Source organism: Haplochromis burtoni, unplaced genomic scaffold (genome assembly GCF_018398535.1).
Source record: "Haplochromis burtoni strain Fernald_Lab_line unplaced genomic scaffold, NCSU_Asbu1 Contig_14, whole genome shotgun sequence".
Taxonomy (NCBI): domain Eukaryota; kingdom Metazoa; phylum Chordata; class Actinopteri; order Cichliformes; family Cichlidae; genus Haplochromis; species Haplochromis burtoni.
Genome location: NW_024582375.1, coordinates 1,880,996 through 1,898,233, shown reverse-complemented (window position 1 = coordinate 1,898,233; position 17,238 = coordinate 1,880,996). Strand labels below are relative to the sequence as shown.

Sequence of the window (17,238 nt, the reverse complement as noted above, 5' to 3'; positions counted from 1 at the left end):
AGCAGCGTGGGATCTTAGAAGAAAGCTTTCTAAGAGAGTTAAGGCTGTGCCGAAGAACCCAGGCATGCTTAAAGACATGAAACCACTACTTCCCTTTAATTTTCTGTTGATTCTGTGAAAATATTGTTATTTTGCTGATCATACAGTAATATCAAAATGAAAATCTCCTTTTGTTACAGCACTAATTTAAACTAACAACAACAAAATAAGTAGTGTACATTTCTGGTTCCACCTCCCAGCAATACAGCGAATGCTCTGTGCTTGAGCATTGCAAGTGGAACAAAGGAACAACATTGTGCTCAAAAAGTGCTGCCTCACAAAAGGCCTTCACAAAGCCTGAAATGAGCCCCTACACACCCATCTGTCTATCCAGCTTCCTATTAGTTAGACAAAACCACCAACTCTTGGCAGAGAGAGACAATGGCTGCTAAAGCTTTAATCACCTTGGAGCTGGATAATGGATGTATAAATCCACTTCTAGATGTACACTTTATTACATTTGAGCTAAGGAAATTTCATTGATATGAGCAGAAGTAATGTTCTTTACTTAGTTAAGTCAGGCACATCATGTAAAGATGGTATTGCTAACAAACTGCTGTTTGAATAGTACTGTTTGAACAGACAGCCCTCTTCACAGTTGTGTTTTAGTATTTGATTTGTGGTCTTTTAGCAATCATTGACTAAAATGGCAAAACTCCAGGGTGTAAAACCCAAACAATAAGCTGAATGATGCTAAAATGTTACCTATAGCTCGGGGAAACTAGAGTCATATGATAATTATTTGCATAGGTGATATATGTGGAAAAAACCTCCTTCTTAGAGTAGCTTTAAACACCAGCTTTCCTCATATTTCATGTTGTTTGCTGCTGTGCAGGTTTTGTTGTTAGTCGGATTAATTTATAAAGACAAATCCAGCCTAATAACCAATGAAGAAATTGCTCCACAATCCTAATTAAACATAGATCATCGACCCCCATAATGGGTTTATTCAAAAATAGAGCAGCACCACCCCCTACTGTGTGCTTTTGATGTAATTATACCTTCCCCACAGGGAGCTGCTGCTATTTTTAGCATTTCAAAAAGAGGGAAGACAAAACACAAACACACATTTCCAGAGACAAATCACTTAATTTTTGAGATTTGTTGTGGCGTATTCTAAAAGTGTGTGGTGTTGCTTTCAAGCTCGTGGAAAAAATTATTATATATAATTACTTAATTGATTTTTGGTTAATGTTAAATTATGTTTCTTTCTAATGGTGGCATTTATCGACTCTGCAGTGGCTTAAAAAAGTAGACTGGAGATGGATCTGTATAAAGGCAGCAGATACAGTTTGCTCTTCAATTTGCTAAAAAGGCCACAGACACAGTTTTGATGCATCACTTAGTCGTCATTTGTCGATTGTCGTGGTTTGTTTTCTCTCAGATGTGAGAGCCACATAGTCAGAGTAGAAACAATTGATTATTAAATGAGCTGATCAATAGTAATATTGATGGCTTGGTCCTCTCTGTGAATGGAGGTTATTTGACCACAGCCATTGAATGGGAGTGTGAAGCCTTTGGGCACCAAACCGTGCCCTAGTTTGATTGACGTAGTGGGGGAAAAAAAGACCCTGTTACACAACTGAATTTTGGGACTGTGCATGTGAGATAGATAAAGACTATAATTAGACTCAGTGAGATTTTCTAATAATAGAAAATATTTTCTATTTAATGCCACAATGCCTCAATACAGTATTTGTTCTCTTAATTAGATATGATTTGACTTTGCCTGTTTTTAATTAACAAAGTCTAACAGTTTTTTTTTTGTTTCTTTTTTTTAAAAATCAGAATATTTTGCTTGTCAGTTTGGGCTGAAGACTCAAAAGTTTATCAGTAATGTTTCTGGTGGTCACTGCAAGTAAAATGTGGCATTTAAAATCAGCGACGCAGCAAAACGTTTCTTAGAGGACATATGAAAGCCTCCACCACCACCACCACACCCGCCCCCACTCAGAATAAGAAGGAAGAGTCATGTGAAAGAAGAAAAAAGTTCCAGAAAGGCCTGCATGTGTCCTCTCTCCCCCGTCTCTGTTAAGTAAGCAGGTAGGGTTTAATCTGTCACTAAGCCCCATCATTCATTGCCTGTTCTCCTCCAGTATAAGTGTCCCTGGGTTTTTACTGTGACTATCAGACCATATCAGAAGGACAGCGATTGTTTTAGTGGGGAGTGCTCGGTGTAGATGGCCCTGCGTACTTTCCATAGTTCTATAGCAGCACTGGGATCATTTCAGGCAGTAGCAGTAAGAGAGAGGCATTCAAAAGGAAGTAGGCTCATTCAGTAATCCTCCCCTTATTATTATTATTATTATTATTATTGTTATTGTTATTATTATTATTGTTATTATTATTATTATGTTATTTAATTTTATTTTTTAAGATTTGAATTCTGATTCTCATGCACAGTTTGTAGGCAATAGGAAAAAAAACCTTTTTTTTTTCATTCTTTCATTTTTTTCATGTCATGTTGCACTTGGACAGCAAACCTGAGCTTGCCACTGCCTGACAGCAATTTCTGCAGAGCTTGTTTAGCCAAAATGTGAATTTCAGTCTATGCAGACAGCAAAAGGTGTATGATATATTTTTATTTTTTTTAAATGATTTATCAGTCAATTGCTGTATTATCACAAACGGATTGCTTGCAAAATTGCCAACTTAATCCCATTCAATTGCAGAGTGATAGCAGACAGACTCCATCTTATGGCAGCATTTATGACATTTAGTGACAGTGTTGGTATGTTATACCGTAAATATAATGTTATATCATTAGATAAAACATAGATGAAATGTATTGATAACACTTAACTTTGAGGACATAATTATTCCTTTTTTTTTTTTAAACTAAGAAACTTGGATTGCTTTAATACAGAACATCCCCTGTCAGTGATATGAGTACTGTCTAACTACTGCTGCAGATCCACAGCAAACAAAACGTTCTCCCAAACAGTGCTGTAATGATATAATTCTTGTGGTAATCCTGGGGTGTCAGTTGATATGTGGGAATATTTGGAGAGTTGCAGAATAAGTTTTCCATTGTTATACAGCTACAAGTTGGTTCTCACAGGTGATGTTTGTCCCTCATTTCTCCAAAGTGATTGGACAGCTAGGTCATAGGTCAGTGTCTGTCCAGTCAACGGACATCTCTCCCCTCTTTAGGACCTGGGGGGGGGGGTGAAAGCTTGCAACAGAAAAGACACACAGTGCTTCATTGCACTGTTGGTGCGTGTAGCTTATCTACCAATGAGGCACTGTCATTAGAAACAATTGAATAAGCACTACATGTCCCTCTTAAAGATGCACCCAGACCGAAAATACCCACAGCTCCCTCTACTCTTGTACAGTTTCATCCTGGTGAAAACTTAGAATTACAGTTCAGGTCTATTCAGTTTTGTTTCTGCAGAACCAATTCACAGTATGAGTTGTCTCTGGGTGCTTTTTATTTTAATATTTCCATTTTTGAAATAAAAATGAAAAAGAGCGAGAAGTGAATTGGTCCCCTGATGGAGTCTAGACTCAAACATCTCCTTTTGCAATGGATTAAACTAACATTTCTACAAACATTTGTGTTCATATCAATTTTAATACAACTGATTAACAAATTTTAAAAAAAAAAGGACAACAATTTGCCAAAGTACCAGGTACGTAGCTGCTAGCTGTTCATCTACATAATGCATCTTTACTTTTTTTTTTGGGACACAGTATGTGCTGATGCTGCAAATAGGCTTGAGTGAAGAGCTTAAGATGGCTTTCTCTGCTGCTGACGTGGCTGCACAAAGCCTCTACCAACATATACATACTGTGTGTGTGGGCACGTGCTAGCCCATTGGTAATTGCATGTTGTCTCAGTAGCTGCCAAGTGTATGCACGGTAATGGTGGGCGCATGAGTGTGCGTATGTGTGCCTTTTTATTTACAGTCTGAGCACTTGTCTGTGTGTATAAATCAGAGGGGGCATTCTTACATCATAGGCAACCTCAGGGCAGCACACTGTGCTCTGATTCTGAAACATATCCTTATACACACCACCTCACGCTAGCTTGCTTCGTTCCTTCATATTTTTTCCTCCTTATTGCTCAGAGCAGTCAGGAATCTACAATTGGGTGAAAGGAAGGTAATAAAACCACCATCTGAATGTTGCAGCAGACATTAGGACAGGGCAGCATGTTTAGTTTTCTTTTTTTCTCCAATTTTGGTGAGCTGCAGCCACTGTTTCATGATCTTAGCCCACAGAATCAGTACCTGGTGTGGTCTTCTGCTGCTTCAACATTTTACATGTTTTGCATTCAGAGATTCTCTTCTGCGTACCCTGTTTGCAACGAGTGGTTATTTGACTTACTGTTGCCTATCTGTCAGAAGTCTGGTCATTCTCAAACCTCTTACGCCGAGGCATTTTCTCACAGAGAACTGTTGCTCACTGGACAGACCATTCTCTGTAAACCCTAGAGATGTTTGTGTTGGAAAATCCCAGTAAATCAGTAGTTTCTGAAATACTCAGACCAGTCCATCTGTCACCAGCAATCATGCTATGTTCAAAGTTACTTGAGTAACCTTTCTTCTCCTTTCTGACGCTCAGTTTGAACTTCAGCAGCTCGTCCTGACTGTGTCCACATGCCTAAATACACTACTTACTGCCATGTGATTGATTAGATGTGGACAGGTGCACCTGACTTTGCTTGGTGTGCTGTGCTGTTGTCAGCTAATACTAGCAAGTTTGGCTAGCTAGGTGGCCCCTAGGTGTGTCACTACACTGTATGGCAGCATAACACAACGAGAAGCTGTTTGACTTCTGGCCACCTGCTAGTTAATCAAAGTGACCACACCCCTAATAATGTGTACCTTTTAAGCTTTAATACAGATCCTTTTGGTGAAGGAAATGCAGTGTTTAAAAAAACAAGTCACTCCCAGACAATTTCCATGAATGTTGTAACTGTTTTTTTGATTCAGGCGGTAAACATGGTCATTAATCCTATAAAGCAGGGGTGTCAAACTCAAATACACAGTGGGCCAAAATTCAAAACTGGAACAAAGTCGCGGGCTAACATTAATATTTATTGAAAAAAAAAAAATCTTCCTCCAGATTTAAGAATGAATCTCTTCTTATGGACTCAAACAAGTTTTGCTGAAAAACTGAATATGGAACAAGCAAAGCTTAATACTAAACAATATATATATTAGCTGTATAATACCAGTAGGCCAGCTCTAATAATAATTTGGTATGGCTTCGCGAGCCAAATGTAATTAGGCCAGAGTTTGACACCTATGCTATAAAGCAATAACATGGGATCCTATGAGGATTCACTCCTTAAGTGACAATTTTAACTATATTGGCTTCATTGTTTTTAGCCTCAGACGATGCTGCTTGGACATAAGAGCTGGGTCATGAATATCCTTGATCTCTTTCTGTGATGTGAGCATCACAGAGAGTTTGTGTCCACTTCTGTTTTTTCCTTCTTCTTCTGTCTTTTTTTCTCCCCTTGCAGTCAGTCTCAATGGTTTCTCTGCCTTTTACTTGCTTGTCTAGTTTGTGTGTCTGCTTCTGCTTTGCCAGAGCTTGCAGACTACAGAGCCATTTCAGTAAAAGCCAGGCGTCTCTGCCAGAGTTCTGCCCCTGTTTTTGTGTCTGGCCTTTCCTGTGGCGTGAGTTCAGACACGATCTTAGCCACAGGCTTGTTTTTCAGATGGTTATTGTTTTGCTCCATGGTGCAGGTTGTTCTCTCCAACTATTGTTTTCTTTCTTTTTTTTTTTCATTTTTTGTAGAAGAATCTATGCATGGGTAAGAAACCCTACTCTGTCGCCTTTAATTTCACTCTGATAAAGGCAGTTTCTCATTACAAAAGCAAAATGGACTCTTCCTTTCATGCCTGTTAAACATGTTGGTCAGTTACTTAACTTTTGTCTATGGAAGTGCCAGTGACATGCAACATTGCACAGTATTTAGACATCAGGCAAAGATGAGACTGATGGCGCCCTTTAACGCAGATGTTACCTCCCTGAAGGCCGAGCAAAGATCGACAGACGGTCTGCTGCTTGCATGCGATCCAGCGGTAGCGCAGCCTGGGTGTATGACAGGCCGAGCTGTCTTCAACAGCCTCAATTGTCAGCCAAAATGTCAGTCAGCAGCGTTGTGCGTGCTTGAAGATCCAGCCACCTGTTAGCTCTGTCTGGTTGATAACATTGTTGGCAAGGTGGATAAACTGTGATGGTTCAGTGTAGATGTTGTGAGAATAATAGAAAAAAAATGGAAAAATTATCTTTCATTTTTTTATTTTCTTTTTTTAAAGACTTGTCCGTCAGTGCAGTTTGACTTGAATCTGAGGCTGCTGTAATCCAGCCAAGCTGTGGGCTGTGTTTGATCTCACTTCAATTACAGAGGCAGGGAAATGTGTAAAGAGAGGGAGAGCAACATAAAAAGAAAAATATATTTTTAAAATGTTGTCGACACCTCTCTGTCTGCTGCAGTCTATTATAGGTTTTCTTCTACACAAACACAATAGTAATCCAAGAATAGCAAGTAAAACCACTGAGAAGCATGTCCACAGCTCTTACATGTGGCATCCAAGAGCATCTTAAAAACAAGCACATAATAAACTGTGGTCGGCTCCACTCTGAATCAAGATTGTTTACGGAGGAAGAGTTGTAATAAGAATGGAGTAAAAAGAGGGAATCCTTTATGGTCTCTTTTTAGTTGCTTCCTTTAGGACTGCATGTCCTCTACGGAGTGCTGCAAAGCAAGACATCCGTTGCTTTGTCTAGTAGACTTCATAAAAGCCTGAAGGACTTCCTCTGCTTTAAGAACCAAGGCCAAAACACACTGTTAACAAGATGTTGTAACAATACGTGTTTCCACCAAGGTGTCTTGACAGCTCTTTGGCTTCTTTATAGTGACACACTGCTCGTGTGTATCTGGGAATAATTTAGGAGTTGAATGGAGAGACGTTGTTATGAATGCCAGCATGCTTCTGTGTGTCAGTGAATGTGAATGAATGGAGGTGGATTCCAACACATGTATTAAATTACTGGAGTTGCTTAGCAAAGTTATGAAAAAATGTGAACTTGATAATATCATCATGGGTATCTTGGCTTGGAGAAGAAGCCTTCTTTCTTTTCTTTTTTTAAAAGACAACCTGCAGTACAGACCTGGTGTTGGTTTTACACGTAGCTGTTTTTTATGAAATGGGATGTACAAAAAAATCAATTCTCAGATACTAATCAATACTAAAATTACTGTCGCATTAGATACTCTTAGGCAACAGTACTGACAACATTGCTGTCTTTGCCTCCTCCTGTTGACACAATTTCAGAGTGCTGCAGCACACAGGCAGACACAGCTGCTCCCATCACTGAAGTAGCTGACATCCACGACATTATACAAGGAATATCAAGAGGTCATAAAAGCTCCCGTTTCAACAATGGTGAAGTATTGAACAGTTATTGAAAATGTTAACCTTGCTGGCACACATATTAATGTTAGCCACCTAACTCCTAGCAATTACCATTAATTGTGAGTCACAAGCTAGTGTACTCCTGGTGCCAGGTGTTGTGCCAAAAAGTGATTTCCAGTGCTAGCGAAAAACTGTTGTAAATTACTTGTTGGCCTGTAATCTGTCAAATACATGTCAAACAAATCTCTCATGAATGATTAGATGCCATTATGAGCCAGAACATAGATACCTTTCACAATATTAAAGCTGTAATCAGTTCTTAGCAAAGTGACATTAATCACGTAAACATTATCATTGACATTAAAAATGTATTTTTCAGAGGCGTTCTGGCCAAGAGGAGAGCAGCAATTTGAATGAATATAACAAAACGGTTCTATAAAGATATTTTAAGTGGCCATAAAGGACCATATTGATTATAATGTAGATCACAATGGTAGGGACAACAAGTCGGAGCCATAGAGATACTTGAAGAACAGGTCATTTCTTCATTTTATGTATAATGCCTTAATAAGTCATGCTAGGTAGAGCCTATTTTGAAATGTGAGCAAATATATTAGATAATAAAAAACCCCAGAAACATTGGGAATCACTTTGTGGCAGATTATTACTTTTTGGCACATCACCAGTCCCAAGCATGGATAATTGGCAGGTTTGCATCAGGAAGCGCATAAATGTTTTTGACCACATTGCATGAATTGTTGCAGATCAATTTTACAAGATATTTCTTTTTGTAATATGTAGGGAGCATTTGGGTTAAGTTTAATATTAGATTATATTGTATGCATGAGCATTTTGCTTTTACAAGTTTTGGCACATGGGTAAGGTTCCTACTGTTTTTAACTCTGAGTTAAACTCTCTACTTTTAATTAAATGACTCCCAGATTGGGGACAGTCTGACAGAAGCACTTTTAGGATTTGGTTTTGGGGACATTACCAGATATTTGTGTGGCGCGTTAAGCTGTTAACAGGACATGTTCCTTTTTTTTCTTTTTTTCTTTTTTTTTTTAAATGTCACCACTCAGTTTTCCAGACCTTATGGCAGACATTTGATCAAAGCTATTAAAAGCTCTCTAGCACTTTGATTTAAGAGAAGTGATCCTTGCTCTTAGTTTGATCTGATCTGCTTGTTTTCTCCTTTGAACTTTGTTCAGTCATCATCACCTATAATTATGTTATTATGACATAAAAACCTGATAGCCAGTCCAGCACTATGGAACAACGATCACAAAGCTTTGGTACCTGGTAAGGTGTTGAAAAAAACTTTTGCAGTAAGGAGGAAGGGTGTCTTTTCTAACTAGCTTATACTCTGGAAGAGCTTAAATGAGCATGCGATCTTTCAAGGATTTGTGTAGATTGCATCATTAAAAGACACCATAAGCAAGAATTTTATTCCTAAAGTCACTGCCGTAATGCTTCGTGCTCATGTTTCCCTTCCTCCGTCCTGCTCAGGCTGCTGTTTTTATTATGTTTTTGCTTAAAACTTGTTTGGCTAAGACAAGTCCGCTATTCATATACCTCTCAAAAACTATAATTAGCAAACTGTTCATTTTCTTCTGTTTTATGGTGGTAAAATATAACTTGCTGTAATATCAGGATATGACTTCTGTAAAAATATCAGCACAGAAATACATTTGAAGGAATTGAGGTTTCCCCCAGAGAAGAGCAGCAGCAAAGGAGGTATAAACAGCAAGTTTCCTACTGGCCTTATGGAGAATACTTCCTTCCCTCTTCTCCTCTTGGGTTTCCTCTCAAAGGACTATGCATCAGGCTTCTACAGGCCTAGCTTAGGTTACCTCAAGTGTTTACCTTCCTTCTTTTACATAGACACTAGGGGTAGGTAATATGTCAGTCACTGTCACTTCAATCATCAGTGATTGCTAATATATCAGTGGAGGAGCTAAGTGTGTCCTGGCTTATGGTTGCTTGTGCTGGCAAGCTGTGGGTACTAAAAGAAGGATGAAGGGTGCTTTAGAGCCTCTAAATAAACAAACAGGTGGCGATAGCATATGCTGGTAAATGTTCATAGGAGAACCCATCAACCATACTAAAACAGTCTAGCAATTATACTGTTTTACTGTTGCTATAATTGTAATATATACACACGTCCCTCAGTCTTGTCCCTTCAGTCTGAGGCTCAGTCTGTGTGTGACTTTTTATGGTGTAATAAAAGTACTTAAAAGTCTGTTCATACTTGAAACCCTTAAATTCACCTCTTGAATATTTATCAAATGTGGATCCCCATAATTATAACGGCACCCTAACATATTAACTCTACAAGTCTCCTCATGATCCTGCTGGAAGTTTCAAAATAAATGTCCATTTTCTTCCCCTCATCCGAAGTTGGCTTGCTTTGGTAGCAGGCTGAGGAGGGTATTCCAGGCACCCTTTTTCCTAGCAGTATATCAGGTTCATCCCAGGGGATTGTGGGACACTCCCAGACCAAATGAGCAATATAGTCCTGCGTCTATCCTGCTGTCTCCTCTCAGCCAGGCGAGTGCAGACCTCGGGGAGAATTTTGACCTCCAGATCAGCTCTCTGTTCACCACAGCAATCTGGTACAGTGCCCGCATTACTGCTGATATTGCAGCAATACACACTTCCACCTGTTGCTCCACCTTCCCATCACTCATTAACAAGATCCCAGGATACTTAAAACTTGCTTGGGTTATCCATCCTTCCAAAAAGCTTGCAATGTGCACACAGCATTAAATGATATGGCCCATGATCATCTACATAAGTGCTTTGGGGCCCAGAAACATCAGACAAAGGTTTTAAGCTGGTTTGTGATTATTTGGTCAGCATCATGTATTTTTAGAGTGGTAATTATAGATGGTTGGCAGTTTGAACAGCTGCAATGAGGCGATAAAAATTGACAGGTTATGTGGGAGTGAGTGAATAAGACTTCAATTATGAGAGACAGGGCTCAAGTCTTCTTTTGCCTCAATCCTTTATATACCCACTCCTCTTCCTCACTCAGCCCCTGTCTCTCTTTCTGTTCCTGATGTGGCTAAAACTTTTATAGATGATGACACGTGCAGTTCGAAGGCAAGATTTGACGCCAGATTGGAGAACGGACTGACAAGTGTCCACACAGATGCAAAGCAAAAAATAAATAAGTGTAAAAAACAGACCAGCTCAAGGTGATTGCAAATTGTGCCACTGTAAGAAAAAAAAAAAGGCACAATAAAAAGAACTTTTGCAGCACCGATCCTGGCAAATGGAGCCAACGTGAGCTGGCCAATTTTCCCTGTCATCATCATTAAATTTCAATTTTCTTTCTAGTACATTACCTTCTCATCAGTGTTTGTTAGCATACTCCTCTCTGTCTGTCTCCTTCTGTCTCTCACTTACGGTTACTCATTTTGGAACACATGCCAATCTGTGTAGAAGCCTCACACCGTGAGACGAGAGGCTGTTTATTATTCACGTCAGTTAGCACCTGAAGCAGGTCGGATGGGAAATGAACATCCACCACCGTATGCTGATGAGATCTGGATAGGCTGACAATTTTATCTCATGTGTGTGCCAATGAGGCAATCTTGTGGGCCGTGTAATAGAGGTGCCATAAGGTTTGAATCCTTTCCAAGCAAGTTAGCAATTGAACGTGAGATGGTTACTTTCTAATGAAAGTCCACAGTTCAACTCAGTAGGTTCAGTGCGGTCGTTGCTGTAGGGGTCGCCGCTCCAACCGCTCCAGCCCATTACCCCGTCGTGTGACCGAGATCAATGGTTCGGAAAAACACAGAAGATTTGATCTCTTCTGGTCTGAAGCCACCTTTGAAAAAACAAAAAGACTAAAACAAAACTCAAGCTGCCAAACCATACACACGGCTCATCGAAAGAGCTGCTTGCTTTGCTCTCGTTTCTAGCCAAACATCTGATTTACGGGAACTCGAATGTTTTTAGAAGAAATTTGCATGCAGAGCCTTCAGAAACACAGCTGTGAAGACATCACTGTATGTTTTGCATTGTGTAGCATAGCATGCCAGCTTGTGTCCCTACAGTCACAGCTGAGTACACACACAGCCTTTATTTGTGAAATATTTTTCCTTGTTGGAAAAACTACAACCCCCCCCATAACCCTCTCAGTATTTCCTACAGAGCAATGTTTTAAAACTGCATGTTTTTGCTCGAACAGCCACCCAAACTGCAAGTTGAATATGTAAAACACTTGATTAGCAAAGTAATTGTTTGCATTTTAATCACTTTTTGAAGATGTTTTGTTGCTAGTGGACATTCAGGGCTTCAGTTGCCCGACTGTAAAATGTCAATCATTAGTATCTTGCACTGTCATTGGTAGTGACTTCAATAATTTGCCCTGAAGTTTATCTTAAAACGTGTCCATTTCACCTGAGTGCACACAACAGTCTCTGTCTAAAGTCTCAGTTGAATTTGATTAATTACCACTAGAATTTTACCCTTCATGCAGGATTTTTCAGACAAAGAATACATTTTATTGATTTATTTTTTATGACCCTACAAAGTTTTCATCCTGAAACAGAAAAATCAGCAGCATCGAAGTACTTAATTTTTTATTCCATATTGATTTTCCATATTGATACTAAAGTTTGAATCTCAGTGACATCAATGTCATGTTTTCTGAAAATCATGTGAATGTGATAACTTGAGAAAGATATGACCTAGGATTTTCTAATCTAATTGACATAGGTGCTTCTCCTAAAAGGCTGAGGGATAGCGCTGAGGGCCATCAGTATTTTGAAACGAATTTTGTTAATCTGGGTTTCATTTATGAAGCATAAAGATATTTTGGTTTATGAAATGGTCAACAAAGACTTACTGCCTTTTAGGATGTTAAACCATCACATCTGATTCTTGTGTTGCCCTGAAAAGGCATTTCTAAGCTGGGAAAATGCCTGATGAACCTGAAGTACCTCAGGTTCTTTTAGCCAAAGGGAACATTTTGTACTCCCACACACGCACACAGAAAGGCATATTGGGCAGGACTCTTTGGCTCCCCACAGTTATCAGGTGTTGTGGGGATGCCGAATAAGCCCTCCCTCCCTTCCTGTTGGCTTATCAATCAGTGGCAAAGGCCAGCACTGAAGACACCAGGCTTAAAGTCTGCACGGTCATTGTCCCGTCACCTCACTGCTGATTTAAAGTCCTTGTTCGAGGCATACGTGTTATGATGTGTGACTAAACATCAAATTAATCTTTAAAGCTTTCGTCTAGAATTCCTTGAAATACTCAGTAATGGCTAAACATTAATTTTAGAAGATGAAATGTTTTCCTTGGTGGAGTGATGCCAAAGGCAGAGTACAGAGCTTGGCATTTTGCACTTGCTCTGTGCTTTGTTCTGAGCAGAAATGTATTACAAAAATATTAAGTGACCAACGTCATTACAAGCCACTTAGCAGTTAGAGCCAAGCTTTTAGCTTTGGTTTGTGCTTGGTCTCTTTATTGGCTTATTTATGTGTTTTTATTCAAAATTGCAGGGTGCCATTTTTTTTAAGGTAGTTAGCTGGTGTCTCATCTTTTGCAGCTTTCATACCAAAAAACAACCAAACTGGTTAAAAGAGAGAGGCATTTTTTTCCTCCTGCTGCTGGAGCTGAAAAGCCTGCTGTACTCAAGACTTCAGTGAGCATGGGTGTATTTTCTTTCCCTCAAACAAAAAACCACCAGCTGTTCTGACCTTCTGTGCCAGTCAGAAGAAAGCTTGCTTAAAAGTGAGTGTGGTCTTAGAGAGAGAGGAAGAGAGTAGGATAGGGCATAAATGTTTTGTTTTTTTGAGAGCGGGTGAACTAAAAAAAATCCTTCAAAGCCCCAAAAGATAAATGATGATAATTTTTAACTGTGAATCATGCCACGTTATTCTACTAGAATCAGAGAATAACAATATGGTGTGTGAAGTGAATATTATAGGTTCTTTTAAAGATAAAACCTTGTCCAAATGAATCATAATAAGGAGTAACTTCTTCCTGTTTCTCCCTTTTTATAAAGGCATGATTTTTTTTTTTTACCTGAGGTGCTTCAGTAACATTTCATTCAACTCTTTAAGCAAAAATATTAAAAATAGCAACATCACAGGTTAACAGGTGATGTCAGGCAGGAGTTTCCATGGACTGTTATGTTTGCAGACTATACTGTTATCTGTAGAGGAGGGAACAGGTGGAGATATGCTCTGGAGAAAAGAGGATTGACGGTGGATGACTTTGGCTGGTCAACCATCCAAAGCTACAGATGAGCACAAGAGAGGTGAAGAAGAGAGTGCAGGCAGGTGGAGGGGTTGGAGAAGAGCGTTGGCGTTATTCGTAACAAACGGTACCAAGGTTAAAGGGCATGTTTAAGAGATGGCAGTGAGACCTGCTATGATGGTGGTTTATGATGTATGGATATGATTGATGTGGCAGGGTATCCTCCCAAGGTTTTGTTCGGAACGACTAAGATGGAAAGGATTAGAAATGAGTACATCAGAGGGAAAGCTCAGGTTGAGCGGTTTAGACGCAAATAGAGGCAAAGCTGAGTTTGGAAATGTGCAGAGCAGATAGCAGACATCTGGGTGGAAAAGATGAAGCTATGAGGTAGGAGGGAAGGTGAATGGGGTTGGCGTGGCAAGAGGATGCTAGGGATAGGTTGAAATGGAGGCAGATGATTACCTGTAGTGACCCCTAAAGTGAGCAGCAGAAAGAAGGTAAAGATGTCAGAGTATAGCTGTACCTTAAAGAGCTGTAAATCCTCTTATTGACATTCACAAGCCAAAGCAGGTATAAGGCAAGTGCACTGTTGTATTGATATGTTGTATATCTTCAAAGTGTATTTGTATACAAAAACATGACAAACATGTTTTTTGTTTTTTTTACAGTGTATTCATAAGTGCTAAATATTGCTATCTTCACCTCTGTGATTAATAACAGAGCATGTTTGTTAAGTCACTTGTCACTTCAAATTTCTGTTGATAGTCTAGCAGGATGAGATGAATCCACGGTGTTTGTGGGGAAATCAAAACAGTATCATATCTCGTCAGATCTGATGCTGCATCTGTGTCTGTTTTCATTTTCTCTCTCCCAGAGGGGTCTCTGTTTTTTCACAACGCCAGCCTAGATGTTCTTTGCGCTGTACCACAGTTCCCTTGGCACTCAGCTAGCTTGTTGACTGTGTTCAACGGGAGATTCCCCCCACCCAGTTCTAAAACATGTCGTCTTACCACAAATTTAAAACAAATCTGTCATTTCCAGAGGGCTGCAGAGCCCAGCTGAATCTGCCAGGAGCCAGGATTTAGATGTTGTGATATTTATGGTTTCATTGTGGGTATCGCCATATGAATTACATAAACAGATGGGGCATAAAGCCTGCGTGTTTGATCTCTGATGTTAGATGTCAGATGTATTCCAGCATGGATGCTTCGCAGCACTTTAGGGCTTCCATTTAGAGTTAAGGGGTTATAGATTATTAGGAGTTAAGCTTAGGCCTCCACCCCAACCCCACGACTGGAAAGATTATATTTATCCTCCAGCGAGCACAAACATATAAAACGATGCTGCATCTGTGTCTGTCCAATTCAGCATAAGAGCTCAATAGCATCTTATACTGAATTGGAATAGCCCATTCAAAGACACTTGTAACAAAGGAGCACATGGCTTTAAATAGAGCTCTTTTCATCTCTTTTCCTCATTGTGCACATGCGTCTATATAAGCGACTGCTAGAAAACAAGTGCATACCAAGTGCTCCTCATCCCCTTTCTTCTGTGGTTGTATTGGTGGCTCATGGTCACTGCCGGATACACGATTGTGTCCCATGTGGGCAAGTGCTGAATATTGAACATGTATTATTCATAAATCATTAGCTACCCAATCAATCTGTTATGTAAAAGAGTTCCTGCGGGGTGTGAAAGCTGGATAGAAAGTGGAAGATTAGGAATGTCATGGAGGGGAAAGCCAAGAGATGAACATGGTTGCTTAAGGCAGATTAGTCTGAAATATTTTTATTACCTGCATACAACCCACATCACAACACGAACTCCACGTTTATGGCTCTTCCAGTGTCGCAACCTGCAAACATGCTGGAGCTCTGCAGCAGTGCCGGTGCTGTCTGAAAGGAAACCTAGTATAAAAAAAGTGAGTGATTCTTATAGAGCCAGGTGATAAAACGATAAAAATAATTATCGTGCAAAAACTTTCCAAGATGGCATTATTAAACAAGGTCAATATAAACTGCATGGAGCTCATCCAAATCCATGGTTTGTTTTTTTTACTGACAACACTGAAGGCCAATGACAGTAAGAATAGTCAGCACATGTGCTAACGTTTGGGCTGCTACACACTACAGTATATTAGGAATTCGAGTGAGATAAAAGAGAAAATGAGAACAAAGACTGTTATTGAAAAATCAAACGACTTTGTTACCAAATATGACACTGCAGTGGATACAACCTGATACTCAAAGGATTAGGACACTATTGAGGAATTAATGTGGCGATATTTCGGCTATTTAAAGTCTGACAAAGAAGCAGAGCAGTATACACTGTAAACTGTGTTGAAAACATGTTTCCACAATGGCGGCTTACACACATTACAAGACACGATGTCGGTAAACATGGTCCAAAATGTCATATTTTAAGCAGCTGAGTGCAAAGCGCACACCTGGCCCATTTATGAGCCTCACTACCCAGTACTGCACTTCATGTGGCCAACAATTTGAAAGAGTTTGTCTATATACTACAACAGTATTTATTTAAAATACAGTTACAGTGTTGCAGTACATTTATCATGTTCAGCTTATGACAAACTCATGAAGTTCATCTTGGTTTAAATATATATATCGTGATTATATATCAATATTGACTGATGTGAGGGGGGAAAATCATCAAGATTTTTTCCCCCATTTTTACCCAGTCTTGGATCATTATATGAGAGACTATTACAGACATATATATTGTAAATAATCAGAGGATACTGAATTACACAGTGGCCTTTCTTCTCCAGGTATTTGACAAATTGAATGACATTGACACACAAAAGCTGTTTGCCTCTGAAAATAGCTTTTTATATGTTGGGACTTGTACAGCCATTCCTGAGTGGCTAATATATGAGCACAGGAGGAGCATGCTGCTGACTCCATTCGCTGTTTTCACTGCCTTCAGCTACAAGTGTCCTTTGGGTTCTTTGATCTCAAATCACTGTGGGCCTTTACCTCAACCATCTCCAATTTTGCCTAAAAATATTATGGTCCCATTTTTGGACTTCTATATAATGATTTTTTTATTTCAAATACTTTTGTCAAACCACTTGCAGCAATTCTCTTGTTGTTTTTGTTTGAACACGAATATCTCAAAAACTAAAGATACAAACCTGAAATTTTCAGTGCCCTTTCTTACCATCAAAATGAATCAATAGCTGTGAAATTGGGATAGACGGATCAAAAAACGTCTCAGTATTGAGGACAAAAAACCCCCAAAAACTTAAGCAGTCTTATAAAGCCCCGTATTTGACCGCAAACTCATTAGAATTAAACATTAAAAAGATGTCAAAACACAATTGGTGACAATTTCTGAATAGTATATAGTTGAATTTCACAATAATGCAAAACAAAACATACTGAATACATTTTTACATGAAATTCTTAGTCAAAAAAAAGAAGTTAATGCTATTTTCTTCATTACACTTGTTCAAGCTGTGGACCATAAAATGTTTATGCAAATCAGAGATGGTCAAACTGAAAATAGTTTATTATTTGAGATTGAAGGACCATCTTAGAAACTGTCATGTCAGGTTACTGTAAAGTCATCTCTAATCTAACCA

General features: G+C 39.2%; 1 protein-coding gene across 3 annotated transcripts in view; it reads left to right on the top strand.

Moving 5' to 3' along the window:
* The window catches only part of ahcyl2b (adenosylhomocysteinase like 2b), a 46,333-nt gene that overhangs the window by 10,332 nt on the left and 18,763 nt on the right, over window positions 1-17,238 (top strand). The gene's annotated exons all lie outside the window — the stretch shown is intronic.